General features: G+C 39.1%; 2 long non-coding RNA genes across 2 annotated transcripts; both read left to right on the top strand.

Annotated features, from left to right (window-relative positions):
- The first annotated feature begins 21,376 nt into the window (after nucleotides 1-21,376).
- Nucleotides 21,377-26,811, top strand: LOC121395142. Its single transcript, XR_005962274.1, has 3 exons — nucleotides 21,377-21,462; nucleotides 24,697-24,741; nucleotides 25,167-26,811. It is a non-coding gene; the product is annotated as an uncharacterized LOC121395142 (long non-coding RNA).
- LOC121395143 lies at nucleotides 21,849-23,026 on the top strand. The gene is made up of 2 exons (XR_005962275.1): nucleotides 21,849-22,002; nucleotides 22,949-23,026. It is a non-coding gene; the product is annotated as an uncharacterized LOC121395143 (long non-coding RNA).
- Nucleotides 26,812-27,986: the final 1,175 nt, after the last annotated feature.

Here is a 27,986-nt window from a genome sequence, read left to right as displayed (position 1 = left end):
AAAGGCTGATAATTTGAGGAAAGTAATGATAATGGATGATTTTAATTACCCAGAGAACTAAACCCCAAAAATGCATATGGCAAAAATGCCATATTTTATATACCAAACTTATTGCGCCAGCCTAAAATTTAAGCTTTTCTATAGCAGCAATGATCCAGGCCTTCAAACATGTCACAGGGGGTCACCATCTTGGAAAGTATCTGCGAAACTCAAATGCTCAGTGGGCTCTGAGCAGCTGTTGAGAAGATATGGGGTCGCAAATGATCAAGCAGAAAATTAGGTTTGCCTGTCATATAAGCGGATGCCGCAAGGCTGATTATTAAATTCTGGTGCTAACTGCACTGGTTCATGTGCTGCCATGTAGTAATTATCTTATTAATTACAGCCTTATACTGTGACAGTTATATTCTATGTGTACTGTACAGTTGGACCCGCATGGCGATGAGTGCCGGCATCTTGTCTATAAATCGGAGCACTCTGCGCGTGGCACAGAGAAAAATCGAAATAAAAGGAATGGAAAGACACAGATTCAATGCCAAAAATAGGTCACACTTTTAGGCGATCCTGGGTGCTACTTAATTCTTTGTTAAATGTTCTTGGACTTTTGGCCCTCTGGTTTGTTCCTGACCATTTGCCGCCTGCCTTTGAACCTTTTGCCTGAAACTACAATCCTTCTTGATCCTTTGGTTACCACATACCAGACTTTATATCTAGTGCTTCCTCCTTGGTCAGGACTTCTCAGCTAATTGAACCGCATGACAGTCCCTAAGCTCAGTAAGTGACAGCAGCACAGAGTATGTGCAGTGAATCAGCACAAAAGCCGATGGGAAGTTATTGGGGCATCTTTGGAGGCTGCCTTGGGCTGGTACAGAAGCCCAAAACATAAAGAACAAAATTTATAGCCTACTCTTTAATTGAATTGGTTACATATGCCACATACCAAAAGATAAATGAATGGGGTGGTTCACCTTTAAGTTAACATTGAGTATGTTATAGAATGGTCGATTCTAAGTTACTTTTCAATTGGTCTTCATTATTTATTTGTTATGGGTTTTTTTTTTTATTTGATTTCTTCTACTGCTTCTTTCTAGCTTTAAAATTGGCTGACCCCATCTAAAAACAAATGCTCTGTAAGGCTACAAATGTATTGCTATTGATACTTATTACTACTCATCTTGCTCAGTTCCTCTCCTATTCATATTCCAGTCTCTTATTCAAAGCAATGCTTGGTTGCTAGGGTAATGTGGACCCTAGCAACCAGATTGCCAATACTGCAAACTGGAGAGTTGATGAATAAAAGGGAAATAACTCAAAAGCCACAAATAGAGATTGAAAACCAATTTTAAATTGTCTTAGAATATCACTCTCTTCATCATAATAAAAGTTATCAAAAGTGAACAACCCCTTCAAACTGAAAATGTAAAGAAAATTAAATTGCACAAGACCCTTCATTTTAAAATAAAAACAATAGAAATCCAAAACACTTGTAAAGTTTTAATGTATATATATATATATATATATATATATATATATATATATATATATATATATATATATATATATATATATATATATATATATATATATATAGAAAAATACAAGATTCCTCTGCACTCAACCCATTATCAATATATTTAAGACAGCGACATTTTGTGCATACTGCTACTGAAAAATGCCTTACCCTTTAAACAACACAGGGATTGTTTGTCCATATATTGCAATATATTTAAGCTGGCCAACTACGTCAAAGTCATCCCATATCTGGCTAGTCCTATGCTCAATTTTATCTGATTCATTAAGAATTCTATTGCTTCATTATACATTTTACAAAGGGACTAAGTTTTACCTGCAACTTACTAGCTGCTTTCAAAGTAAAACTCCCAAACTTGGATGTCCTTTTATTAGACACCAGTGGGATCACCTGACTATAGCTGGGAAGGGTGGGAGCTACAACATACATGCTCCTGTATAAACTATAACAAACAAGGGAAAGTTGTGCTCACCACTAATTTTTAAAACAATTAGTTCCAGTGACCAGCTCCATGTTGTAGCTCCCACCCTTCCCAGCTATAGTCAGGTGATCCCACTGGTGTCTAATAAAAGGGCATCCAAGTTTGGGAAATTAAGCATAGGACTGGCCAGATATGGGATGACTTTGACGTAGTTGGCCAGATTAAATATATTGCAATATATGGACAAACAATCCCTGTGTTGTTTAAAGGGTAAGGCATTTTTCAGTAGCAGTATGCACAAAATGTCGCTCTCTTAAATATATTGATAATGGGTTGAGTGCAGAGGAATCTTGTATTTTTCTATATGTATTTTGTGGTCACACCCTCATTGCACCCCGCCTAATGATTTTAAAAACTAGTGGTGAGCACAACTTTCCCCTGTTTGAGATAGATATATATATATATATATATACAAAAATCGCAACATCTACATGCAGTGGTCCAACAAAATCTGATGCAGTCGATGTAGGGCAAAGGATAAATTCAAATAAATGCATTCCTATTAAAAATCCCAAGATTAAAATGATCAATTATCTCTTTTAGGAATTAAGCCACAAAAAAAAAGACCAAAAAGGGGTTAATGCCCAGCTAGTTGTTAGGGAGTATACCCCTTTTATTACACCACCAAACAAATCAGCGTTTCGGGGGGGAAACACCCTCCCTTCATCAGGATGCAATTCTTAGTGCAGAAACCAATTTAAACCCAACTTCCCACGCCTTCTTTTCCCAACATGCAATATTTCTCAGGCATTTAACCCTATGTGCCATTCTTGAATCATTAATAGTCCGATTAAGGAAAATTAGCATCTTCACATCTTAAAGTGTAACAAGTGCAATCCATATTAATATGATCCATGTTGTTTATAAACAATTAAAAATTCACTTCTGTTGTCACATTATTATAAAAAATCAGTTACAATACATAAAATATTTTTTGTAATTAAATTTAAATGTTACACCTTACTGCCCGTGGGATATCTAGTATCCCTTAGTATTCTAAGTTATCACCCGGGAGTTCTGATCTGTAAAAAAATAGAAACACGTAGGAAGATTAAAAACTTCTCTCATAAGAAAAACGTATAGCTAAAATTCTCATGGAGGCCTTTTGGTGTAAGACTGCCAAATCCAAAATGCCTCCTGTCTCAATAAAGACCTTTTATCAACCTCACCTTTCTCCCTATGTATTACTTCCAGGATTTGCCATCTGAGTTGTGAGATGTTGTGTTTTGTCTCATAAAAATGTTTTGCTAATAGGATCTCTTAGTTTTAAAATTTCTAATTCTACTCTTATGTTCGTTCATTCGGGTTTTGAAGGCTCTAGAGGTCTGACCCACCTAGCATAGGCACTTTAGTAAATACACCACCCCTTCAGTGTTTTGTCTCATAAAAATGTTTTGCTAATAGGATCTCTTTTTTGAATCTTCCCCTTTGACTTCAGGTTTAAAATTTCTTATTCTACTCTTTTGTTCGTTCATTCGGGTTTTGAAGGCTCTAGAGGTCTGGCCCACCTAGCATAGGCTACCCGGGCACTTAAGTAAATACACCACCCCTTCAGTGTCACATGTTGCAAACTGTTTTAACACCCAGAATGGGGTGTTGGCATATTTACCCTTTAACGACCCCATTGCAATGTCCACAATGGTAACATGGATATGTGCCTTTCTTATTGAATATATTTTTCTTTACGCTTTTTCTAAAATCTGTTCTAGTGATCCCATTCGCTATACTTTTTCCTTTTTTATAGCTGAACAAGGGTTTATTATCAAAAGTTTACTAAAAAGGTTTTATCCCTTTGTAAAATAGGCCAATGTTGTAGTATAGTCTCTTTAAAAAAAAGGCCTAGTATGGACCATAAGTAATTACACAGACTGTATTTTGTAGTTTTTTAGTCATTTCTGTCTTTTTAGTTTCCAAAAGATCTTTTCTATCTATGCCCATAACCTCACATTGTATGGCCTGTAGTTCTTTTCTTTCATATCCCTTTTCCTGGAACTGTTGTACCAACCCTTCTGCTTGATTATTATATAGTTCATCAGATGAGGTAATTCTCCTGGCACATATAAATTGACTTTTGGGTAGCCCTTTAGTGACCCCTATTGGATGGAAACTATCCTTACACAATAAGTTATTTCTATCCGTTAGTTTCTTATATAGGTCTGTGATAAACCGTCCTTCTGAAAATGTCACCTGTACATCTAAGTATTTGACTGTTAGGGGACCCCTTGTCACAGTGAATTTTATAGTGTCAAGTATTTCATTTAAATATATGAAGAATTCAGATAATGTCTCCTCACTGCCCGTCCATATCAAAAACAGGCCATACAATGTGAGGTTATAGGCATAGTTAGAAAAGATCTTTTGGCAACTAAAAAGAAAGAAATGACTAAAAAACAACAATATACAGTCTGTTTATTTATTTATGGTCCACACTCGGCCTTTATTAAAAAGACTATGCTACAACATTGGCCTATTTTACAAAGGGATGCAACCTTTGGTAAAATTTTTGATAAAACCCTTGTTCAGTTATAAAAAAAAGGAAAAAGTATAGCTAATGGGATCGCTAGAACAGATTTTAGAAAAAGTGTAAAGAAAACTATATACAATAAGAAGGGCACATGTTCATGTTAACATTATGGACATTGCAATGGGGTCATTAAAGGGGAAATATGCCTACAACCCATTCTGGGCCATGATATCAAATTAAAACAGTTTGCAACAAGTGACACTGAAGGGGTGGTGTATTTACTAAAGTGCCTATGCTAGGTGGGTCAGACCTCTAGAGCCTTCAAAACCCGAATGAACGAACATAAGAGTAGAATTAGAAATTTTAAAACTAAAAGAGATCCTATTAGCAAAACATTTTTATGAGGCAAAACACAACATCTCACAACTCAGATGGCAAATCCTGGAAGTAATACATAGGGAGAAAGGTGAAGTTGATAAAAGGTCTTTATTGAGACGGGAGGCGTTTTGGATTTGGCAGTTAAAAACACTTACACCAAAAGGCCTCAATGAGAATTTTAGCTATACGTGTTTCTTATGAGAGATAATTTTTTAATCTTCCTATATGTTTCTATTTTTTTACAGATACGAACTGCCGGGTAATAACTTAGAATACTAAGGGATACACATTTAGTAAGGTATCACATTTAAATTTAATTACAAAAAATTTTATGTATTGTAACTGATTTTTTTATAACAATGTGACAACAGAAGTGAATTTGTATTTTTTTTATACACAACATGGATCTTATTAATATGGATTGCACTTGTTACACTTTAAGATGTGAAGATGTTAATTTTCCTTAATCGGACTATTAATGATTCAAGAATTGCACATAGGGTTAAATGCCTGAGAAATATTGCATGTTGGGAAAAGAAGGCGTGGGAAGTTGGGTTTAAATTGATTTCTGCACTAAGAATTGTATCCTGATCAAGGGAGGGTCCCCCGGGTGTCACCCCCCCGAAACGCTGATTTGTTTGGTGGCGTAATAAAAGGGGTATACTCCCTAACAATTAGCTGGGCATTAACCCCTTTTTGGTCTGCTTAGTCAGATTAGCGTTACAATCATTTTAAATTTGTACTCGGGCACCTTCTTACAAGTGTTTCTTGACAACAAATGTCATATTTTAGGCAATGGCAATTGGCCTCTGTTAATCTTCCTGTAAAACCATTGTATTATACATAGCTTATCTTCTATCTGCTCTGTAAATGGTGCACTATAACCCAATTTCAGCTTGGCTGCCTTTCCCATGTCTACACAATCGTTTAATTACAGTTGTGTTCAGAAAAATAACAGTTGGTCATCACTAACCTGATCAATCACTGTTTTTGGTTGAGATTATATTTGTGGAAGAAAAAGGAAAACTACCATTCCAATGGATAGAAGGATAGCCAAAACGGCAGACTCAGCCAATGATCAGCTCCAGGAAGACCAAGGAAGGTCTAAAGCAGTGATCCCCAACCAGTAGCTGGTGAGCAACATGTTGCTCTCCAACCCCTTGAATGTTGCTCCCAGTGGCCTCAAAGCAGGGGCTTATTTTTAAATTCCAGGCTTGGAGGCAAGTTTTGGTTGGATAAAAACCAGGTGCACTGCCATACAGAGCCTCAATGTATGTTGACAATCCACATAGGGGCTACCAAATGGCCAATCACATCACTTATTTGGCACCCCAAGAACATTTTTCATGCTGGTGTTGCTCCCCAACTCCTTTTTCTTCTGAATGTTGCTCACGGGTTCAAAATGTTGGGGATCCCTGGTCTAAAGTTACCTGTCAGTACTGTTACAAATTAGAAGACGCCTATGTAAATTCAAGCTATCTGCAAGAAGCCCTCACAAAGTCCCATTGTAAAAAAAAAAAAAAAAAAATGTGCTGAAAAGATTACAATTTGCCAAAAAAACACATTGACTGGCCTAAAGAGGTGCAAAAAAAAAGGACATTTTGTGGGATGTTTCTCATACTATGGTGTCCTTCATTAGGCAAAAAACTCTTTTTGGGTGCAATGAGACATATATTTCTATATTTAGGACCAAGTCTGTAATAGTTGTGTTGTGTAGTAGTATAGGTTAAAGAGGCCTTTGCATATGCAAAACATTTCACTTTTTTTTTTTAATAGGCCATGTAAGAGAGGTTTCTGCATTGTTGAAAATTTATGCTGCCCATGTCGAATTATGTTGCTCATGTTTTTCCTTTCCTGCAGTTAATATCATGATTCCAGCAGTGGCGTAACTACCGGGGGAGCAGGGGGTGAGATTGGGCCAGGGCCCGCACCCCCTCAGGGCCCCCCGGCAGCCCACACGCCACTGGATTCCGAAAATAGCGTACAGAGGGGGGCCAGGCTGCACGTCCTGCGCCAGGGTCCACCCCCTCTAGTTACGTTACTGGATTCCAGTTTTAAATGTGGACAAAAAATGAATTGTTGGAATATGTTCCTATGGATCACAAGCTCTGAGAATATTACACCAGTAAAATGTATTTGTTTTTACCACTTTTTACAGTGATTTAAGATGGTGTTTTCTTAGCCCCTTATATTTTGTTTTCCCCTCTATGTCATTTTTTCGTTCCCAGTTGTAATATATTTCCTGTTGGACCCTTTAAAGTGGTGAAGAAGTCAGATTTTTTGTGGCTTAATTCCCAGGGGCGCTCCGCCAATGAGGCGAGCTGAGCCGCTCGCCTCAGGCAGCAGCGCCAGAGAGGATTCCAGGGGTGGCAAAAAGCCGCTCCTGCACCTTTAAGAGCTGAATTTCTGGTTTTTAAACCGGAAATTCGGCTGCGCTATTACGAGAGAGCGCAATTGCGCTCTCCGCAATCGTGTTCCTTCCTCCACTCCCGACAGGTAAGTCAGTGCAGGGGGCGGCATTGCAGGCGGCTCCTTCCCCAGAAACGGCGCGGTTAATTCCTATAAGAGATAATTTATCATTTTAATCTTGGGATTTTTAAAGGGGTGGTTCACCTTTAAAGTAACTTTTGGTATGACCAATTCTAAGCAACTTTTCAATTGGTTTTCATTATTTACTTTTTTTTTTTATAGTTTTATAGTTATTTGTCTTTTTCTTCTGATTCTTTGCAGCTTTCAAATGGGCGTTGCTGTCCCCTTCTAAAAAAAAAACAAATGCTCTGTATTGTTACTTTTTGTTGCTGATCCTTCTATTCAGACCCTCACCTATTCATATTCCAGTCTCTTATTCAAATCAATGCATGGTTGCTAGGGTAATTTGGGCCCTAGTTACCAGATTGCTTAAAATGCAAATTGAAGAGCTGCTGAATAAAAAGCTAAATAACTCAAAAACCTTTAATAATAAACAAAACAAATTGCAAATTATCTCAGAATATCACTCTCTACGTCATACTAAAAGTTATCACCCCCTTTAATAGGAATGCATTTATTTGAATTTCTCCTTTGCCCTACATCGACTGCATAGGATTTTGTTGGACACACTGCATGTAGATGTTGCTATTTTTGTGTGTGTGTGTGTGTGTGTGTGTGTGTGTGTGTGTGTGTGTGTGTGTGTGTGTGTGTATATATATATATTTATTTAAACTTTACAAGTGTTTTGGATTTATATTGTTTTTATTTTAAAATGAAGGGTCTTGTGCAATTTAATTTTTTTCTTTACATTTTCAATTTAAATGGGTTGTTTACCTTTGAGTTAACTTTTAGTATGATGAAGGGAGCGTTATTCTTTGACAATTTAAAATTGGTTTTCATTCTCTATTTGTGGCTTTTAAGTTATTTCCCTTTTATTCCTCAACTCTCCAGTTTGCAGTATTAGCAATCTGGTTGCTATGGTCCACATTACCCTAGCAACCAAGATGCTTTGCATAAGAGACTGGAATATGAATAGGAGAGGAACTGAATTACCCTAGCAACCAAGTATTGCTTTGAATAAGAGACTGAATATGAATAGGAGAGGAACTGAATACCAAGATGAGTAGTAATAAGTATCAATAGAAATTAATTTGTAGTCTTACAGAGCATTTGTTTTTAGATGGGGTCAGTGATCCCCATTTTAAAGCTAGAAAGAAGCAGAAGAAGAAGAAAGCAAATAAAAAAAAAACTATAAAAATTAAAATGAAGACCAATTGAAAAGTAGCTTAGAATCGGCCATTCTATAACATACTCAAAGTTAACTTAAAGATGAACCATCCCATTAATTTATCTTTTGGTATGTGGCATATGTAACCAATTCAATTAAATGTTAAGAGGCAGATTTAGTTATCTGGTGCTCTCCAGGAACAGCATAAGGTAATAAAGACCCCAGAAAAACAGAATCAATGGCAGGGAAAGGGATGACATCACAATCAAGGACCACTCTTATGGCAACAATCACTGACCTTAGTTTAGAAGTTTAGTACTTTAAGAGGTAACTTTTTTGCTGGGATATACTAGTACAGCTGGAACAATTCCTATTAATTTGGAGGATCACATGGTATAGTTGGCAAAATACAGGGAGTTCTTGAGACAATTCTTCTGCATTTCTTAGTTTTGCCTCAGAAACAGCATTTTTGATGTCACCCCCACACCTTTTCTATTGGATTAAGGTACGGGGATTGGGCTGTCCACTTCATAAAGTCAATCTTGTTGGTCTGGAACCAATATGTTGCTTGTTTACTGGTGTGTTTGGGGTTAAAAGTTTAAAAATTTCAAGGGTATTTCTTCGGCATAAGGCAACATGACCTCTTCAAGTATTTTGATTTATTGAAACTGATCCATGATCCCTGGTATGTGATAAATAGGCCCAACTCCATAATATAATCCCCATATAATGATGAATGCACCACCATGCTTCACTATCTTCAAAGTGTACTGTGGCTTGAATTCAGTGTTTGGGGGGTCGTCTGACAAATTGTCTGAGGCCCCTAGACCCCAAGAGAACAATCTTGCTTTCTTCAAGTCGATGGGTTCAAGGAATCATAACCTTGAGTCTCGACCAGGCAGCAAAATGATCCCAGATCCTATGGAAAGTGGAGGCAGTTCCAACTTTACTGGCCTTAATGAGCATCTCAACTAGGGATGCACCAAATCCACTATTTTGGATTCGGCCGAAACCCCCGAATCCTTCGGGAAAGATTCGGCCGAATACCAAACCAAATCCGAACCCTAATTTGCATATGCTAATTAGGGGTGGGAAGGGGAAAACACCTTTTACTTCCTTGTTTTGTGACAAAAAGTCACGAGATTTCCCTCCCCACCCCTAATTTGCCTATGCAAATTAGGATTTGGATTTGGTTCGGCTGAGCAGAAGGATTCGGCCGAATCCAAATCCTGCTGAAAAAGGACGAATGCTGGCTGAATCCCGAACCGAATCCTGGATTCGGTGCATCCCTAACTCATCTAGGGATGGGCGAATTTTTTTGCCATGTTTCGTTGCAAAAATGACGCTCATAGACTTGTATGGCGGCAAATTTTTTGGCGAAACGAAACAGGTCAAATTGGCCCATCCCTAATCTCAACTCCTTGATCAGAACAACGTTGCTGTGTCAGTCGTAGCTTCTCAACCTCCAGGCCGATAAACTGAGGGCTCCTGGATGTGGATGTACTAAGGACCCCTGATTTAATAAATCTTCCACTATTGGCAGTTTCAAGGGCATCTGAATTTACAAGCATCTCAGCAGGGGATACCATGGCCTGCACAGCCAATCCTACTTCCATCCAAGACACTAAGATTTTTCTCAGTACTCCGAAGATTAAAGGAAAAGGAGGAAAAACTGACGCCCAAAGATTCTCCCAATTCTGTGCCAGAGTGTCCACTGCCGCAGCTGATGGAACTTGGGAAACTAAAGTTTCAGATTCAGTTCCCATTCCACACTGTCTATGTCTTTGTGACTCGGGGCATCTGCTCGATGATTCAAACTGCCTTGGATGTAAATGGCTGTGATGACCTGTAAATACTGTATGTCTACACCCAGGCCACGATCGAGACGGTCTCTCTCAGAATCCCAAAACTGCCAGTACTCCCTTGTTTGCTGACATACAATACTGCGGCTTATCGCCAAAGTATTATTCAATCAAATCTTCGCAAAAAGGTGGACCTTCCATCCCCTCCGCACGGTCTCCCCAACCTGTGCTTGACTTATCGGTAAAAACCTTTCCATTATGGTTCCTCCAGTGTAAACCCCTTGCGCATATTCACTGGATTCTGCCACCACAAGAGGTGAGTCTTGAAGGTTGCCGACCGATTGATTATCTGGAAACAATTCTTGTAATGCAGATTCCAATGTGCAAGAAATCACATCTGAACCGGCCTCATTCTCCACTTCGCCCATTTGACTAGATTGATGGTAGAAGTCAGAAGACCCTGAAAACTCATGAGTCCTCTTGCCTGTAAACGGCTGTGATTCTGAAGAAGTTTTCGTCTCTGATGTAATCTGAGAAATTCTCTGAAGAGGCAAGGAAACTAATTCCAGTCTGGTATTAAAGAGTGCCTTAGGTGTAATCATCCTCTGTGTTCGAACTAAAATGGAGACCTGGAGGCAAATCTCAAAAAACACTGATGTTCTTCTGCCACAGGAACATGCAGATAGGCATCCTTCAAATCAAGGGAGGCTAGCCAATCGCCTTTGTGAATTACCAATTTTATAGTGGAAAGAGTCTCCATCTTGAACTTTTGGTATTTTAAGAACTCGTTTATTCTCCGCAGGTCTAGAATAGGACAAAGCTTTCCCAAAGTCTTTGAAACTAGGAATAAAGGAGAATATAAACATTTACCCTGTTCTTGAGGAGGTTCTGCTACAACTGCTTTTTTACCACCAGTTATAGAAATATAGAGAAAATATAGCCCTGAAATATTAAATGGTTCTTTCTTTCTGGTTCCTTTTGAAGAAATGAAAAAATAGTTTTGGGGCTTTTGTAAAAATTCTAAGCAGTATACCCTGGTGATCTCTCTGGCCTAAACCTCCCAGAATGCCAGAAGCCTTGCTCCTACTGAAAAGGCAGGGCCAGCCTCTTCTCATTGTGGTTTTGGCTGACTCTTTGGGGATCTGGGATTTCTAGTCTTGGAGGCACGAAAAAAACCCATCTGACTAGAACGCCAAGAACTCTTTAACCGGCCTGTAGGATCTAAACATCTTGTTGCACCTCTAGGCAAACCTGCCCCACTGTCTCCTGGGATCACTTTGTTTGAGGTAAAAAGGTACTGTTCCCACGTGACGATTTGGGAATAATATCATCCAAAGATTTACCAAAAAGCCTCTTACCCTCAAATGGAAGCTTGCATATTGTGTTCTTTGAGGCTGTATCTGCATACCAAGTCTGAAGCCACAGTGCCCTCCTGGCTGCAGTGGTATATGCCACATTATGGGCAGCCAACCTTGATAAATCAGCAGTGGCCTCCAGACAAAATTCCATTGCCTGTTTCATATTAGCAATGGCCTCGCAAATTGCCTCTTTAGAAGAATATTCCATAAAAGCCTGCTCAATATTATCTTCCCAAACAGTCATAGCCTTAGAGACAGAGACAGTAGCGACTGCTGGCCTACAAGCAGCCCCTGCTGTCATATAAGCTTCTTTTTTTTTTTAATTCTGTCTCCATCCCTCTGTCCATAGTATGATTCAAAGCTGAAATATCATTAATAGGAAGGGCAGCTGTTTTAGACCAGATCTCCAGGTAATTCAGAGGAAAAGGATATAGACTTGAAAACTTTCTCTCAACTAGAACCTTTCTAGGGCCCTTCACCATTCTTCTTCAATTATTTACTTAATTTCAACATGCACAGGAAACATATTCTTCCTCTTATCTGCCAAATTCAGTGTGCCTTACCGCTTGAATAAGTGAAGGAACACCTTAACATCAAACCCTTTGGCACTCTCAACCTCATCCTCAGAAGAATGAAAATGCAATTTTGAAGAATGAAGATGAGGAATCCAGAACAACAAAAGTAGATGGGATAGGATCTTTAGACACTGTGGTTAGCTTTAATGAATCAGCTACTGCCTCCTTGATCCACTGCATAAATGACTCTTGATTAAAGACTGAGTTAAAAGCAGAAGGGAACTGAAATCTGTACTCTCTTCTGTGGTGATTCTTGGAAGCAGCTTCCTCCTCAGGGACAGGGTCACTAGAATCAGAGAGTACCCAGTAATTAGCTCTTTTTGCCGACACTTACAAGGAAAATATAAAATACTGGTGCGCATTTACCCAGATTTAGAGGCAGCATGCTTTCTGGCAGCAGGCCATGTCCAACACAGCAAGGGCTCAATAGGGCATAGAACACCAAAGCCGCACCACTAAAATTGTCTGGATGCACCAATGACGTCACTCACAGTGTGCACATGGGGGAGCGCCGAAAAGCTCACAAATCAAACCCCACTGGTTCAAAGAGGAACTCTGCAAGGTAGAGTTAGCAGAGCCTCGGGGGGAGAAAGCTGCAAAAACTGCACCTGGTAATCGGATCAATTGACCCATGAGTGGCCTGCCAGCATCCACTTTTACTGATCCACAGAAGGAACAAGTGGGAATTCAAACTGATGAGAAATTTTAACAGCCAAGAATATGGCCTGAAAAGAGACAGGAGTTTTATGTCCAGATCAGGGCCGTTCCTGCCATGAGGCAAGTTGAGCACCTTGCCTCAGGCGGCAGTGAACGGCCAGTTACAAGGGGTGGCAAAAAGCCGCCTCCTGTAACTTTAAGAGCCGAATTTCCAGTTTTAAACCGGAAATTCTGCTCTGCTGGTGCAGAAAGCGCAGTACGCACTCATTGCACAAGTGATACCGTCCCTTTTGACCTGCTCCGACGCTAAACTTTTAAGCGCGGAGCGGGAGAGGGGGGCGGCATCGGGGTGGCTGCCTCAAGCGGCAGCAGCCCACGGATCGCCCCTGGTCCAGATATGACTTTAACTAAGAGAGATGACACCTAGAAAAACACAGCTAAGGAGCATAAGGTGCTGACTGTACTAGTGTTTGCTTCCTTGTCAGAGTGAAGCAAAAGTGCTCACCCTGCGAGGCTTATCAAGTGAAATATTATCTTGTCTTTACAGGTCACAATTCCTATCTGTAGTTTATGTATTACAGTCTGATATGGACTCACTCATTGGACCCTTATTTTATATCTTATTTTCTTGTCCAATTCTTACTTGTACACTCTTGTTAACCATACCGTATTCTGTCTTGGTCTATGTCACAGTATGTCACCTGACTGAATCCAGACCCCTGGACTATTTATAACCCACCCTAGTTAATTTTATTATCTCTTCAAATTATCTCTATCTGTAAATTTCTAATTTACGGTCCATAACCCCTTTTCAGTGATCTAACAGTATATAAGCTGTGCCTTTCCAGCTTTCATTTGTATTTTGTCTGACAAAGGGGCCTGGGTGCTCTGAAAGCTTGCAATTTTTACTTACTCAGTTAGCCAATAAAAGGTATCACCAAACTTTACATTTTCTCCACAGAAGAAACAAACGTTGGGGAGAACTGGAAGAAGAGGTACTTATGGGTAGGGGGCTTGTTGTTTCTTCTGATTACCCAGCGGCCGGGACAATAACCTGATTGTTAGTGCTATGCTGCTGGGGATGACCAGGAAACATTTTTTACAACTATCATAAGGTTTTTATTATTTATAATATTTATAATATTATAATAATAATTATAATTATAATAGAGTATATATATATATATATATATATATATATATATATATATATATATATATATATATACGTAGTATAATTTATAATATTATAATATATACTATTATAATAATATATTATAATATTTCCAAATTTCCAAAACAATCAGAGAAAAACAATTAACATGGGCAATATGCAACTTTTTATGTACTGTACATTAATATTTAAGAAAATTTGTTAATGTCTTTTAAGGTTTCCACATAGGCGTGCAAACTTTTGTGCTGTTTTCACAACTGATTGCAGACCAAAGCCCTGCTACAAATGTTGCTTCGTTGCTTAAAACAGCAGCAGGTTTGCACCTGTTTTTTTATATTTGTCTATTTTTTCTAAATAAGGCCCATGGTTCACTTGTGGCCTTTAATAGTAAGTGAGTGCCTCAATGTATTATTTGGCTAGGGCTGGGGTTTAATGTATTTAAAAAGTAACACTGCTGGGATTCTTTGTAATGATACTTACACTTTTCCTATTACTGTATTTGTTTAACAATGTGCCCTGTCAGTTGTTACATCTATGCTGTGTAAAACAGCCAGCAGTGGGAAAATTTATCAAGATGTGTATTTTATGCTATCTGAAAGCTAGATTTGAGGCCATTATTTTACACCACTGCAGATCTTGCGTAATCCTATAAAATTGGGAAAGAAGGTGCACACCCTCAAAATTATAATGCGGAGTGCTAATCCATAGGAGGCTTCCCATAAGGGTCTCAAAAAAATGACATACAAAAATGGATTGAACCCCCCAATTTGTAAAATTTAATTTACTACAAAAGAAAAAATGAACAAAAGATACAAAACAATACTTAGTGAGCCCAACGCGTTTCAAACAAAACTTTCTTCCTCAGGGGCACAAATGATAAATTATCAAAAAAAGGCTCAGGCTCACTAAGTATTGTTTTGCATCTTTTGTTCATTTTTTCTTTTGTAATAAATTACAAATTTTCAAATTGGGTTTGCAAACAGTTTTTGAATTTTTGATCTTGCGTAATCCGTCAGTGGTAAAAAATCAATGGAAAAATTCAAGCTGCAAGTTATTTCCAGTCGAGAAAAAATTTAGGAAAATCCATAAAAATGTAAAATAAGGGAAATGCATTGTGTATTAAATATTTGTGGCAGGGCCAGAATTAGGGGTAGGCAGAAGAGGCACCTGCCAAGGGTGCAATAATAGGAGGGAGCTTTGTAGGTACCTGTCTTCTGCCTACTCCTAGTCCATGTTCGCTGCCGTCCCTCTGTCCCTCTCTCCTGTGTCCCTCTCCCCTACCCTCTGTCGCTCTCCCCTCAGTCACACTCTACAGCCTACAGCACATGGGTGTGCGCACACAGTTGCGGCCGGGGACATGTGCACACAAGGGGGGCACAGTGGCTGGCTGGGTTGCCTAGGGTGGGACCACAAAAAATGGTGTAAAATAAGGGAAAACTTAAAATCAGGGAATGCAAAATGGATGTATCACTGTATATGTAAGGCATACCTCCCAACTTGCGGGGCACGATTTTGACAGCTCAACCCACAGTCCTGGGTTCGTTACTGAAATGTCCCTTTCTCTTTGATTTCCTGCACTGAAAAGCCAGAAAAGGATACAAAGTTTGTAACTTATATTTGGCTTTCGGCAGGAAGCTCAGAGTAGATACTTTTGTAACAATTTAAGATAAGCAAAGAAACAGTTGTAACAATTTAAGATAAGCAGGTATGTTGGGGAAACTGTGACTTACAGTTTAAAGGGCAATCCACCTTCATTAGCAAAACTGTAATGACACATAAAAACCACAGAAATGTGTTCAAAACTTTCATAACCTGCTAAATTTTGTAAAATGGGCATGGTAATGAGAGCGTGGGGCCACAAAACAGGCGTGGTCATGAAAGTCCCCGCTGCAAATCTTTTTGTCCCTCTTTCTATTTCCAAACTGCTGGGAGTCCTCGTTGTTAAACTAATAGTCATAGTGAGTGCATATAATAACAGAATGATGACTATCATGCCTTGTGCCCAGTACAATCCCATTGCGAGGCTGAGCAGTGACACAGTGTAGGGATCCACGGAAGCAAAGACCTGTGAAAAAGTGAAAATCCTATCATACTTACCGAGATTTTCCTTTCCTGGACTGTAGCATGGCAGTGGGCAACCAATGGGATTCCTTCCCGTCACGTGACCTAAATTAGCAAGCAATCAATAAATTTGGCTCCCCGCCCCCAAGCATCCATCTCATTGACTTAAAACAGAGAGCTCTCCCCACTAGGGTCGGGAAGCCATGCCCACTGCCATGCTACAGTCCAGGAAAGGAAAATCTCGGTAAGTATGATAGGATTTTCACTTTTCCTGTTCCTTCGCATGGCAGTGGGCAACCAATGGGATGTACAAAAGCATCATATATATAGGGAGGGTATAACCAAGAGAGCTAACTGATATACAGGCCACTGCACCCTCCAACTAGAGTATTTATTTCAAAGATCAACTTTGGTACTGTGGATAGCTGCGACTGCAACTCAATAATATATTGACCGAAGGCAATCACATTCAACAATATTTAATAGAATAGACCACCATGCAGTTGCAGAAGCATTAATAGGTTTTCCCATTGAGAGATTAAACATTGAAAAGGGACATGGCAATACAGTTGCATGATATGAGGATACCTTAGAATGTTACTCCACCTTGTAGCATACTCACCACTCCACTTATATTTGTAGTACTATAGGGCTCCGTTTTATGGATAATACATTTATATACTTACAGTTTGAGAGGTGAACCCTGGTTAAACCTGTTATAAAGTTAGATTATTAGTTCAATATACTAACAAGTTCATGCAGAAGCCCAATATGTACCGGATAAATCCAGGTAGACCTATGGCAGGATTATGTAGTATGATCCTTTGATTAATTAATCTAATAATAGTAATTCATTATCCCTAATGTATAATAATGTATTAATATACAAACGTCTCAATAGTAGGCATTACCAAGAAATACTGCAATAGTACCATACAGACTATTTAAAGTTATTGCAAGAGAATGACATCTCAAATGGATATATCGTTTATATTCTATTAGTTTGCCAATTAGTATCAAGACTTCGCTGCCAGAAAGCCAGACTAAAGCTGATGAAGATTTCTTGCTTCATGTTGTATATTATGTACATTTGAACGGTCTCACTTAGGAAAGCAGTAGCCATACATATTGTATCAAAAATAGCATAGAAAGCTTATAGCCACTTTAGGAGGGCCGTATGGTGATAAATACCATAACAGAAAATTAAGATAAAGTGCTGAATATATGGTAGACATTCCACGTGGAAGAAGACCAAGCATAGCATGGACCTGGTACTTGTGGAAAAGATACTGCTGTAATGCTCCAGAATGCATATCTAACTATTAGGTGAACCACCCTCAATTTAATTAGCCTGACACCATATGTCCCACTATCATTGTATATTACTGCATTGTGTATTTTTATACATATTAACGGGAAAGAACATTTTTGCTAAATGAATAACTGTCTGCGTCTCAGTCTCCTGGTAATCGCTTAAACTCCCCATACTCACCATTTTTTGCATGCCTGCATTTTTAAATGCTGCATTGCTATCATGTGGGATCAATGATACTCCCTGGCCAGTACCAGTTGAATGCTGGTAAAGATAATAGAATGTAGGACAGCCTAGGAATTGAAACACCAATGAAGAATTGCAATCATTTGAATACCACGTTACAAACAGATTTCTAAGTACACATTTGAAATGGTTAACTGCAGATGCAATACCGTTATAATATAATAATGAGCTGCATCATGGGAGTAATTAATAACTGTAGATGAGTAATAGGATATTTGCAACCCCTATACCTAAAATGACAACCCTCAAAAAGTCAGGGAAAGTATCCACACTGGGATCTGAACCCTAGACTCCTCGGGGGAACGACCAGCGCTTTACCAACTGTGCAACAAGGTTGGTTCATAGTATGGACTATAATTTCAAAGTTTCCTGAATGCATAAGCCTTGTACTTTACAAGGTCATGATATAATGGTAGTGAACTGCAGTGCTGTATAAAATAATACTGCGTAATGGACAAGGTACCACTAGCTGCGAATATGCACCCAAAACCTTGCATGGCGAGAAGTCATATTATAGGGATTATAAATACAATAACAACCCAATATCTAAACACATTAGTAAAAGTACAGCAAAGGTGCTCTGTAATCTATACGTTACGAAGCTATATGACACTTTAGTCTAGCCATGTACAACTGGGTTGTATAATTAATTGTATCATTATAATAAGACACGGCATTATCTATCCAGTATTCATATATTTTGGAATTAATATATATAACCTGCCGAGACCTGCACCCAAGAGTGCAGTACAATTAGTGTTGATATACTTTGCTATTGAGCATAGTTGAGAACCTACAGAGTACACTGTAGGATAGAATCATGGAAAAAGGCCACAACCCCAGTACAATTTATCGAACCGCCATGAAGAGCTTCAGCAATGTAATGAATGATATATCATAATGACTTCAGAAGTTGTGATGTGACAATAGCTGGATTAACCTGGAGAGGTATTTGAAGGGAATATGAAGACCTGAATCACCATGTTAAAATGGTGCATGAACCATAAAATGTAGAATATCCATCATGATAGTACTTACACAGCTGTAAGGCCATATCAATGGACTGCAGAAACGTTTACGTATCTATTGTAATAGTGCTCATGTCTGCAGAAATTGCAATGTGGTAAACATGTTGCACTTCCGGATTGCCCTTAGCAATTAAACATATGAATACAGTCAACTGTAAAGATTGCAATATGTTAATATATTGAATTGCATAGTACAAAAATTTTTGGCATAATTGAATGGCTACATTATGATGGGCAGGTTACATGCAGATGTCTTAGTAAGGCAACAAATGAAATCAAGGGTACCCCGAGTATGATGCAAGGGTGTGATTAGAACCCCACTGAATGGTTATATCATGATAAAACTGATGTTTGCAGACCCAGTTGTATGAACTGCAGAATTGCACCTGTAGGACAGCCTATGGCCTCCACATGCTCAATGACTAAGCACCACCGCAGTAAAAACTTTTGCAAGAGCTTGCCCTGCAGATACAAGTCTCGTGTGCTGGTGTGGTTTTTTTTTTTCCAGTTACTGGGAGGTTACCGTATCCTCCATCCATTGAGCACCGAGCTAATCTATACTGCATAACGGGTGTGCGAGGGTCTATCCATTCGAAATACCAATGACTAATCCTGCCATTACTGGATAAATGCAGACATTCTGATATGATAGTATAGAGAACTGTAGGTGAGCACTTAGTACAACATTCTGAAAGGCTATACAATGATAGCTTTGATCAATACCGATAGCAATTATTACTTACGTTGTAAAATGGTAATAATGAATACTCCATATGCTGAATGCTATACTGTTATTACTGGTTAAATGCAAACCTTACGATATGTAGTATAGAGAACTATATCCACATGCTCAACACAACACACTGAATGGCTATACAATGATAGCTTTGCTCAGTACTGATAGCATATTGTTACACAAGTTGTAATATAATAATAATATTAATAAGGTGCTGCAGAAGTGCATTTAATCCAGATGCCGAGTGGCTATTCTGCTAATACCGTTTGAATGCAGTCATTACACCATGGTGGTATAGGGAGCTGTAGTTGAACATTTAGTATACCCACCTGTGCAGAAGTGTACTTTATCCATATGCTGAATGGTAGCTTCATGGTAGCACAGGTTAAATGCAGATGCTGTCGTATGGTAGCAAAACAAAGTTAGGCATGCACTTAGTATGATATGCTGTATTATGATACTGCTTAATGCGGATATTGTGGTACAAAATCCTGGTTAAGTGCAAGGGTGTGATTATAACACACACACAGTATGGCTATATCATGATGGCACTGATACCTGTAGACATATAGTAATAATAACCATAAATGCCGTTAGAATTTATATGCTAAATTGCCATTCAGGAATAAACAACCATTTTACACACAAGGAAAAACTGCAGGTAAGTACCACCGTCTTGATTCCGGAGGATTGAAATAAAGATTCCTGATATACTCACTGCTTCATTTGGAGATTCTGGTGGTAATTTACCCACAATTTCCTACTAACCTTTTCAAGGTAAGTGGTTTATTAGCCACTGTGCTGAGAAAGCAACAATACTGTGTATATTCCAGGGATTTGGTTGAATAACCTTACCCACAACAGTTGTAATTGTATGAAGATCCTTTGCTGGTATAGCCGACAGACAATTTGCTACATCAGCTCATACACCTGCAGCACTCTCGAAAGGTCATTAGCATGCCAGAGGCAATTAGTGCACCAGGCCCTTTGCCTTTCCCTTAAAGGGGCAGCATAGTTAAAACAGCTTATGCTTCATCAAGCAGTGAACCTATAACACAGAGGCTAGGTTAAAAAACTTTCCACAAGGATGTGGATCCAATCCACTAGCAATGATAAGGCTGTCACAATCCTTTGTTGGTGAATTGTTTTACTTACATGATGTAAATAAATATATATGTAGTTGAACACCTTACCTGTTTCAGTCCTCAACTTGAGTCCTAATCAACATGATGATCCAGCCACAGGTGCTCTGTTCTGAATTGCTATTCCTACTCACCCTCTTCTCCCATTTTCAATTCCGGGGAGACAAATGAACCAACTCACTCTTACGGAACGCATTTTAGGACATCATGCGTCTACTTACGTTTGCGTCATGCGTCGTCCTATGCCTTCTCCGTTGCGCATCGCTTGCCTTTGAAGTCACGGATCATCCAAATGTGCAGTCGCACCTCCGCTCTGTAGCCTCCCTCCTCAGACGTCGCTCATCAACGCTCCGCCCTCAGACTTCCTCCTTGAGCTGTCAGACGTCGTCCATCAGGAATCAGTCGTCCTCCATCAGGCATCCTCCATCTGGCATCAGGAATCCTCCATCAGGCGTCCTCCATCAGGAATCCTTCATCAGGCGTCCTCCATCAGGAATCCTCCATCAGGCATCAGGCGTCAGGAATCCTCCATCAGGCGTCAGGAATCCACCATCAGGCGTCAGGATCAGGCATCAGGCGTCAGCATCAGGCGTCAGGATCAGGCATCAGGCGACTCTCTGTCCTGGGCTGCTGTATTCATTTTTTTTTTTACTTCCGGTTTTACATTTGGCGCATTTTTTCCCCAGCCAATAGGAGTCTTAGGTTTCGACCAATTAAATTAAAGCTGCCACTTGTAGGCGTCGCCATTTCGTCCCACAGACATTGTTTGGCAAGGCACGCTGTCTGGCTCCGTTCATCTACCCCCGCATGATTTGTGCTGGTAATTAGATAATTAATTAACTGAAATGTGGCATATACTTTAATTAGTTCGTGTTTATGTTGTTTTTTTTATTTATTTTTTTTAAATAATTTAGCTTGCTGCTTACAAATAATTTACACTGCACAAGAGAGAGCAGGTTTCTCTGTACTTTAATTACCTTCCATGGCTTTGTGTTTTAGTTTAATATTTTAGAATATATAATATTTTTCTGGTTTTATTGCATTAATTTTATTTATTTTATACGTTTTTTTTATTTTATTTATTTTATTGCTATTATTGTCATTACAGGTATTTACCATAGCTTTGCAGCTTGCTCGTTTGTTTGTTTTATAAACCAGTTTTTACCCATGTTTGTTTTACTTGTCCTTTAGCTTCTATTTTTTTTTTTTTTGCTCTATTCTAACTTTATACTGACCACATCTAAAAAAAACATGCTCTGTAAGGCTACAAATGCATTGCAAAGGCTGCGTTTCGATTACTCCTTTTCCTATTCAGGCATCTCCTATTGATTTCCCACCTTTTACAATGCATGGTTGCTAGGTGTATTTGTACCCTAGCAACCAGATGGTTGCAATAGCAAACTGGAGAGCTTCAGAATTAAAATCTACATAACCAAAAAAAATAAATAAAAAACACGATTACAAAAATGTAAACAAATTGTCCCAGAACATAACACCCTACATTATACAGCTATAGGATCCCATATCCGGAATCCCGATATCCAGAAAGCAACTAATTACGGAATCGCTGTCTCCCATAGACTCAATTTTATCCAAATAATCCAATTTTTTTCAAAATCATTTCCTTTTTCTGTGTAATAATAAAAACAGTAGCTTGTACTTGATCCCAACTAAGATATAATTAATCCTTATTGGAAGCAAAACCAGCCTATTGGGTTTATTTCATGTTTAAATTAATTTCTAGGAGACATAAGGCACGAAGACCCAAATTACGGAAAGATCCGTTATCCGGAAAACCCCAGGTCCCGAGCATTCTGGATAACAGGTCCAATACCTGTACTAAAATTTAAATCAAAGGTGAACAATCCATTTAAGATATTGTAGTGTCCAGGCCCTGACTGGCAATCTGTGAGTTCTTGCAAATGCCAGAGTGGCTGCTGCAAGGTGCCATAGAAAGTCAGTATTTGGTGGCCTGGTGGGGGCTCTTTGTGCTTCTGTGTGGGCTGAATTGGTCTCTGCATACCGGAAATGCCGGTAGAATTTTTTATTTGATTTATTTTATTGCCATTATTGTCATTACAGGTATTTACCATAGCTTTGCAGCTTGCTCCTTTGTTTTATAAACCAGTTTTTACCCATGTTTGATTTACTTGTCCTTTAGCTTCTATTTTTTTTTTGCTCTATTCTAACTTTATACTGACCACATCTAAAAAAAACATGCTCTGTAAGGCTACAAATGCATTGCAAAGGCTGCGTTTCGATTACTCCTTTTCCTATTCAGGCATTTTACAATGCATGGTTGCTAGGTGTATTTGTACCCTAGCAACCAGATGGTTGCAATAGCAAACTAGAGAGCTTCAGAATTAAAATCTACATAACCAAAATAGTTTTATAGTTTTAGAGTTTTTGGATTATTTGCCGCCTTCTTCGGACTCTTTCCAGCTTTCAAATGGGGGTCACTGACCCCATCTAAAAAAAACAAATGCTCTGTAAGGCTACAAATGTATTGTTATTGCTACTTTTTATTACTCCTCTTTCTATTCAGGCCTCTAATATTCATATTCCAGTCTCTTATTTAAATCAATGCATGGTTGCTAGGGGAATTTAGACCCTAACAAACTGGTAAGCTGCTGAATAAAAAGCTAAATAACTCAAAACCCACAAATAATAAAACATTAAAACCAATTGCAAATTGTCTCAGAATATCACTCTTTACATCATACTAAAAGTTAACACAAAGGTGAACAACCTTTAACAAAATTATATCGGGGGGTCTTTTTACAGTTTGGGGGTCTTACGGCACATAACACACAGTTGGGGCTCTCACTTGTATAGATTTTGATCTATACAAGTAAGAAATCTCCGTAAAACTATATACATTTGGTATTGCCGTGTTCAGGAGACATAGACCTTTCCCAATTGGCTTGTAGATAAAATAAATGTTTCCGACATATGTGATTGTTCTTTGTAAACATGTTTTTTTTTTTTTCATTTTATTAGACACTTAGGGGCAAATGCACTAAGAATCGTAGTTGCGCCATGCGCAAATTCGCTGCACTTCGCCAGGCGTAGTTTCGCCAGCGCTCCGCAAATTCACTAAAATCCGAAGTTGCGCACATGGGTAGCGTAAGTTTGCGAAGTTGCGCTAGCGTTAATTCGCCAAGCGAAGTTTCGCTAGCGATGGTTAATTTGCATATGGCGCCAAATTCTAATTTCAATGGAGGAATACTGTACGTATCAGCACTACAAATGCCTAGAAAACCTTCAAAACTTCAAATAAAATGATTATTTTGCCCTACACATGTGCCCACTGTATAGTTAAGTTGCCATAAGTTAGGAAATGAAGGAGGGGAGCCCCAAAAATGTTTTCAATCTTTTTCAGCTTATCACCCATAATATAGAAAACACGCCAGCGTTTTTTCGGACTTAGAAAAAATGTTCACTTTTTTTGAAGCAATGCCTATCTACTCTTATTGCGCTTCGCCTGGTCTGAGGTGGCGAAGGAAGTCTAGCGTAAAAGATAGCGTTCAGAACAATGCGCATGTTAGTGAATTTGCGTAGTTACATTAGTTGTGAAAATTTGCCAGGCGTAAGGGTGCGAAGTTACACTAGCGAAATTACACCAGTGTCCGTTAGTGTAGTGAATTTGCGAAGTACCGGCGCTTAGTGAATTTGTCCCTTAGAAGCCTATTTTATTTTATTTTTTTTTTTTTTTTACAGAAGTAGAATAACACCAAAATTCTTGCATATTTTCAAAGCTCAGTTTGTCCTGAAAAAAAAAAAAACCAATATATTATTTTCCTGGGTAAACAAAAACCAGGAAAGGCCCTTAAAGTGAGAGTACAAAATGTCTTTAAACTTCTTACCAGTAGAGGTTTTCAGCTAGGACAGAACGGCTGGCAGGGAAAGGGTTAATTATCAGTCCAGACCTGCTAGTGTGGTTTTAGTGTGTGCTGAATTGTTCGAACTTGGTTTTGAAATTAAAATCATTACATTGTGTTCATCAACTGTTTGTGCTGTGCGCTCATATTTCTGTCTCTTCTTTTCAAATTAGGTCTCTACGTCTAGGAGAGGAAGTTTGCTGCTATCAATAAAACCAGTAAGTTATAGAGTACGGAAACCATTTAAGTACAGCCTCAGCTGTGCGCTTTTCTAAGTTACCGTAATGCGGCCGCGTCTCTCGCTCACATATCCAAAAAAGCTGTAGTCACACCTTCGTCCTGGCCACACATAATGCTCCAATTTAACTCCTCCTGTTGCGTAAGTCAGCCTTCACATCTAAGCTTTCCTAATTTGATTTCCTCCACTCCCTCTCAGCCCTCCTCCCTTATCCCCTCGCCTCTTGTACAATACATATCTCCGCCTTCTGCCCCCCTCCATTTGTCAGGCTTGCCATTTTAGTTTTCAGCTTTCATCTAAGCTATATTTTTGTCTTGTGCCCTCCTTTCTTATTGGTCGTGTTCCCTATATTTACGATACTTATTTTCATACGCGATACACATAATTCACTTTTTTTTTTTTTAGGGTGGTGCCAAATGTAATATCCAATAGCAATTCAATAATGAGTTTTTCAACCAATAAAATTTAAGTATTGTTTTTACGAGTTTTAAAGTAACCTCAGATGGTAAATGCAGGCCTGCCACCATGGGCGACCGTTGTCCACGGCCTGGCAAAATTTAGCTTTAAAGGAGGGTTCTGCTGTGATGCGCATTCCGGACTAGCTGGGCCCTCCTTAAGAGTTTGGACATCGCTACAGCTGAAGACCCGAAGCTCAAATGTAGCTGAGGTGTTAAGAATTGAAGCTCCAGTCGAAGACCCGAAGCTGAAGACCCAAAGTGTGAACCGAGCTGATGTGGTAAGAAGACGAGCTGCATTTGCGGGTTAAAGGTCTGACATAGTGTTCTGGGAACAGGAGTCAGGTCGAATTTACATGGCTAGGCCATTGTGCTGTATCTTCCTTCCAAGTACAACCCAGCTGCTGTACCTGTAATTAGTATCTCGTATCTCCAGTCCAAGTTTAAACTAACTCCCTGCTGTGGGGTTGCCACATTCATGCTATGTTTTGCATGTGCAGCATTAGTTGTGCATAATGTTATTCCTACAGCAGAGATTCTTATTTGTTTAGGGTAGAGTCTCCCTAATCCATGTAATAATGTCACATTTTCTGTTCAGTATAAAGTTGGCATGATATATGGCTTAACTCTTCTCAGGTAACAGATAACGGCACACAAGGCTTAATTTGAAGGGAAACCCTTGCTTTAATTCAAAGTGCGTCAGTGCAACGTTTCAGGGCCACGCCCATTTCTCAAGCATCCAGCACCAGGCTGTTCTCTCTAGGGGTGTGCGTCTGCTCTACTCTCTTCCATTAACTCATCTCAAGACAAGTTTTAGGACATAAATTTGACTCGCCTGGGTCCTCCCGCAACACTGCTCAGAAATACTTCTTAAGAAGTGACATGACTACTGAAAGTATTTGGGGGTTGAGGGGTGGGTGTGAGATGGACAACACTAGTGATGCTGCCGAATGCACATGCAGTCATTTAACACTTTGCTTGTAGTTTCTACGTGTCAACTCTTCAGTAGAATATGACACAATAGGACTAGTGACTCACACCATTCTTCCATTGGTTCTCACACCATTCTTCCACTACTACTGTATTGTCACTATTTCCACACTTCTCCTATGGCGGGTGGGGCCCAGAACATTTTTGTCATACAGGGGTCTGTGATTTCTGATGGCAGCCCTGTGTAAATGTAATGTCGTTTTCTTCAGTAAGTATTTCATGCTGCATCAATTACTCGCTAAGTTCTGTACCTGTAACTTCTCCGTATTTATTATATTTGTTTGTATATAACTAAATACCCAACTTTCTTTGCACTATATTTATTAAAAAATTTCATTTTCCCATTTTGTTATGTGATTATTTGCTTCAGTTAACTGCAGAATCCACTATTTTACACACATTGCACACTGCTTTATTTAAAACAAAAACATAATTTTTTCTTATTTAGATTTTCTGTCCTTTTTAGGTGACATAAAATTTGGTTAAACGATGCACAATATTTTCAAAATCTCTAGAAGACCTCTGTCATTTTACCTTATTTCTTGATATTTAATTTTCAATAATTGAGGGGTTCTGTGACCATATAAAGGCACAAGGCTGCAGGCTGAGTTATACAGGGAACTCTGAGTATCACTCATGTATTATAAGGGATAATGTACCCCCTACTGTAAATGATAAGGATATTAGAAGTCACTGAGGGGTTGTTCTGTGACCATATAAAGACACAAGGCTGCAGGCTGAGTTATACAGGGAACTCTGAGTATCACACTCATGTATTATAAGGGATAATGTACCCCCTACTGTAAATGATAAGGATATTATAAGTCACTGAGGGGTTGTTCTGTGACCATATAAAGGCACAAGGCTGCAGGCTGAGTTATACAGGGAACTCTTGATTATCACTCCTGTAATTTAAGGGATAATGTACCCCTACTGTAAATGATAAGGTTGTTAGAAGTCATTGAGGGGTTGTTCTGTGACCATATAAAGGCACAAGGCTGCAGGCTGAGTTATACAGGGAACTCTGGGCAGGGCCGGCATTAAAAATCACGGGGCCCCATACACAATTTTTGGGGCCCCCTGGACCCCACCCACCCCAGATCCCACCCACTTCACCACCCAGACATCAGCACTAAAAAAGGTAACCCCCCCACACACAAGTTATAAAAAGCTATTGATGGTCAGGGCCCCTTTTTAAAAAAAACTGTGGCACCAGGGCCCCCAAAAAAGTTTTGATTCAAAAAAATTGGTGGTCAGGGCCCCCCTACAAGTTAAAATAAATAATTGGTGACCAGGGCCCCCCAATAAGTTAAAAAAAATTGTCGCCAGGGCCCCCATAAAAATTTTTTTTTTAAAAAAAAAACATTGGGCCCCCTTAAAAGTAAAAAAAAAAATTGGTGCCCTAGAGAATATTTTTAATAAAAACATTGGGGCCAGGGCCCCTCCTTACAAGTTAAATATAATTGGGGCCCCAGAGAAAATTTGTAAAAAAAAAACATTGGTGGCAGGGGCCTATAGAGTATTACAATAATACATTGGCGGGCAGGGGATTTAAAAAAAAAAAAAAAATGGTGTTCAGTATGGAACTCGTGGCTTCAGGACTTCAACTACACCTTCTTTCGTGACTTCGGGTGTTTTCGCCGCTTCAGGACTTTGGGTCTTTTCGCCGATTTTAGGACTTCAGCTATTCTGCTTTTCAGATGGAAGAGGTGGCTTGCAAACTCCCCCCTCGCGCGATCCTCCCTCCTTAGCCCTCAGCCCCTCCCTCCTTAGCTCAGCC

The sequence above is a fragment of the Xenopus laevis genome, chromosome 6S (genome assembly GCF_017654675.1).
Source record: "Xenopus laevis strain J_2021 chromosome 6S, Xenopus_laevis_v10.1, whole genome shotgun sequence".
NCBI lineage: Eukaryota > Metazoa > Chordata > Amphibia > Anura > Pipidae > Xenopus > Xenopus laevis.
Note: the sequence above shows the minus strand (reverse complement) of the source record. Positions and strands in the feature narration are given on the sequence as shown.